Source organism: Galeopterus variegatus, unplaced genomic scaffold (genome assembly GCF_000696425.1).
Source record: "Galeopterus variegatus unplaced genomic scaffold, G_variegatus-3.0.2 Scaffold4072, whole genome shotgun sequence".
Taxonomy (NCBI): Eukaryota; Metazoa; Chordata; class Mammalia; order Dermoptera; family Cynocephalidae; genus Galeopterus; species Galeopterus variegatus.
Genome location: NW_007730183.1, coordinates 26,904 through 31,107, shown reverse-complemented (window position 1 = coordinate 31,107; position 4,204 = coordinate 26,904).

The window sequence follows — 4,204 nt, the reverse complement described above, 5'->3', positions numbered from 1 at the left end:
ACTGTATTTACATCCTTTTGTAAATCTGAAATCATTTTAAGTTGAAGAGTTACAAATAAAGATTTTTTAAATGATGACGGGCATGGAAAATAGATTTGGTTGGGGATATGGTGTCCTAGTTCAAGTTAAATGGATGTAGGAGATACTGGAAGGCCTGTGGGTTGGAGGTGCACACAGGGGTAACCTAATTGTAAAATCATCTGGGCCTAAGGCTGTTTTTTAAGGAGTGGAGAGAGGTGGTCAGTAACATTCTATCTGGCCACAGGAATGAAACCCCCCCTGAAAGAGACAGATACCTTAAGGGTGTGTGTTGTCGCTAGTTGCAGTTTCGGTATGGTAGCTTATTGACATTTGCCAGGACCAGCCTCCTCCAGATCTGCCATCCTGAGGTGCTGGTGATGGCACCCCACAGGGACACAAGAGGGTTGTATGGTTCCAGATCCTCCCTCAGGGACGAGGGACAAACTGGAAAGGCAGGGGAGGGGAGTTTTTATAGAAGTTCCCCAATATGGGCCAAGCCCGTGGCGTACTCGGGAGAGCAGTGCTGGGAGTGCAGCAGCGCTCCCGCTGTGGGTTCAGGTCCTATATAGGGATGACCGGTGCGCTCACAGCACTCACTGGCTGAGCGTGGTGTGGCCGGTCTCAAAAAGGACAAAAAAAAAAAAAAGAAGTTCCCCAATAGATTTCTTACATTTCACCTGAAATAGGCCACATGCCCATCAATAGTCTAAAAATTGGCAGAGGGTAACAAGATTGCCATGACATGCTCAGATCAGGCATGATTCATCCCTGCATGGGGCTCTACACGCAAGCAGGCTGGGAGAAGGCTCCTGCTACATCTGGGGAGTCAAAGTTTTCTATTCTTGAGACAATTTTAATATTTGTATATTTTCCCAGAAGTATATTAATCTCATCTAGATTTTCAGATGTATTTGGAATATAGTTGTTCTTAACATTGTTTTATAATTTTTTTTAAATGTATTTATGATTACTTCCTTTTTTTAATTCTATATATTGTTTGCATTTTTCTTCTTATCTTGACTGGTTTTGTCTCTCTCTTTTTTTTTTTTTTAAAAGATGACCGGTAAGGGGATCTTAATCCTTGACTTGGTGTTGTCAGCACCATGCCTACCCATTGAGCAAACCGGCCATCCCTATATGGGATCCGAACCCATGGCCTTGGTGTTATCAGCACCGCACTCTCCCGAGTGAGTCACAGGCCGGCCCCGACTGGTTTTGTCTTGATTGCTTTATAGATAAACGCAAAGCTAGGTTTGCGTGATGGGGAAATGTAGATGCCTGAAGTTGAAACGGTTGGCACCCACCACAGCAAAGGGTCCGGGTTGTATTGGTCTCAGAGTGGCCAGCGCCTCACTCCCAGCCAGGTTGACTGTATCCCTCCTGAGGCAGTTCCCGACCTCCAGCCTGGGTTCTATAGCTCCTTCAGTCTTGCTGATCTTTCCATTTCTCAACAGCCCATGTGCTCTTTTACCTAAAGGCCATCTTCACATCTTTTCCCCCCATCTGGAAAACTGCCCCTCTTCTTCACCTCGCTGTAACCTCTCCTCCCTTCAGGTCTGCATTTATTGTCACTTTGATGAGGCAGCCATTTCTCTGGATTTGCATCTCCTATCCAAGTTCATATAGTATCCTGCATGTCACTCTTAGAGCCCGCGTCACACTAGTAGTTACATCATTCTTAGCAAAGTCATACATGCACAGAGTTTCAAAAACGAAACAGTTCTATGGGGATTATAACAAAAGTGTAGCATTCCTCTACCTCATCTTTGTCATTACTCTAAGGTAACCATTTTCAAATCCTTTAGTTCTTTCTTCTGTTATCCTTAATATTTCTAAATAACATGCTTATGCTGCTGTTTCTTTAATTTCCAATTCTAGATATTAACTCGACTTTTTACTGTGGAAGGAAGGTAAATATTTAGCATTTTGTGTTCTCACCCACATACCATTTTCCCGCCCCCACCCCAAACATTCCATTATTCTTTGCACAACTTGTGGTTAGATTAGTAATATTTGGTGTTTAACTGTTATAATTATGTGAATATCATTCACAGCAAGCAGTGTGGTGTTCAGAGTTTCCTTCTCATAAAATTTTTTTTCCCCTGAAATTGTGTCTTATTTTTTATGTGTTTAGTTTTCTTTATCATCACTAATCACTAATTCATCCCTAAAATCAGAAGTACATTCTCTCAATACATTAAAATACACAAGGTGTATTTTACCAGTGTTGTCTTCTTGGGGATGTCCTTCCAGAATCCTCCATCACTGTACTCCCACTGGGCCATTGCTCTCTAGGGTTGATGCAGAACTGTCAGCCTTTTCAGGGATCCTTTTCAGCATTGCCCTGTGGATTCCATTCAGCTCTCTTTTGTGTTTGGACCCTGTTGGGAAAATAGAATAGTTTGGTCAGGGCCCTAGCCTTGGGTCCAGTTGGGTGTGGTTTTAGCACATCCTTTGTAAGCAAATTGTGTGTGTGTGTGTGTGTGTGTGTGTGTGTGTGTGTGTGTGTGTGTGTGTGTGTGTGGAGTTAGTGCACATGCGTGCCAATGTATCTTTTTAGTTTTGTTGCTGTTCTTGTGTTCTTCAGAGAGAGAGTTTTAGTGAAGCAGGCGGGCGGGCGTCTGCCTCAGACGTCCACCATGCCTGGCCATAATTTCCAACCTGTGGCTTCCAAGGACCTTTTGGCTGGTTACCTAGCTCATAGACCTGCATGAAGGGGTCTGGTGACCCAGCCTGGCATGTGTGGCGTCTGGTGACCCAGCCTGGCATGTGGAGGGTCTAGTGACCCAGCCTGGCATGTGTGGGGTCTGGTGACCCAGCCTGGCATGTGGAGGGTTTGTGACCCAGACTGGACAATGGACTTCAGGGGTCTAGGAGCTCCAGACCCAGCCTTAAGTCGGCAGTTGGCCCAGTTGGCAGGATTACCGGCAGGTAAAAGAGCCCGACAACTAGCATGGTCGCCTAGCTTTACAAACAGCATCACAAACAGGATTAGGAGCACTACAATTGGTGATGTCGGCAGGATTCCAGACATTAGCCATGGCTTCACATACCCTCTTTTCCACTGATCTCCTGGCTATGTCTTTCTTCGTTCACTCCCTCATTTTGGTGAAGTTCCACCTCCAGTAGCTTACTGAAAAAGAGTGCATAAGAGATCAATGTATAAGCTTACTTGCATAAAGGTATTTTTATCCTCTCACATTTGATTGATAATAAGGGATTTCAGTATGGAAGTCTTTTTTCCCCTCTGAATTTTGAAAGAATTGTATTCTAATGTCTGTATTGTTCTAGAAAAGTCTGATGCAGTTCTGAATCCTGATCCTTTTTATGAGACCTGGGGTTTTTTTAGGATCTGCTTTGTCTCTGAAATTCACAGTGATGGGACTTGGTGTGAGTCTTTTGTGCTGGGCACTTGCTGGACCCTCTCAATGACTCATGTCCATTGCTTCTGGGAGGTGTTTTGGATTATTTTCCTTAAAATTTTAGCTCTCCATTTTCCCTGTTTTCTCTCTGGAATGCTTGTTTTTCAGATGTCAGACCACCTAGACTGATCCCACAATTTTCTTTTGTCCGTCTCCTGCTGTATCTGTTTTTCTGCTTTCTATGAGATTATCTTGACTCTCTTCCAGCATTTCAGTTAACTTTCACAGTCCTACTATAAAATTACTCTCTATTTCCAAGAGCTCTTTTAGGACTCTGAGTGTTCCTCTGTCATAGCTACCTGTTCTTGTTTTGTAGATGCAACATTTTATCTTATATCTTCAAAAGATATCCTTGTAGTTCAATGATTTTTTTATGCATTTACTGTTACTTTTGGGGAGGATGGTAGAAATTGATGCTTATGGTTCTACCAGCATTTTGCCCAAGTATGTTGCAGTTAGTTTTTCAAAACAAGTGTTTCCCACTGGAATATAAGCTGCATGCTTGGTCCAGAGTAAACATGTGGTAGGTACTCAAATATTGTTGAATGAAGAAATTTCTCCTAACAGTAATTATACAGCAAAATAATTTTTAGCAGGGAAAGTGCAGGATTGATGTAGCAGTCACTGCAGCAGAAGCAGCATAAGTGGAGGGAGGTAGTGCTGAGCATAAACAAGGTAGAAACAATTTGGACCTCTGGCCAATACATGTGAGAAATTAGTATTCCTCCCACTTTTCTTCTGTAAAATTGGATATCAGTCCT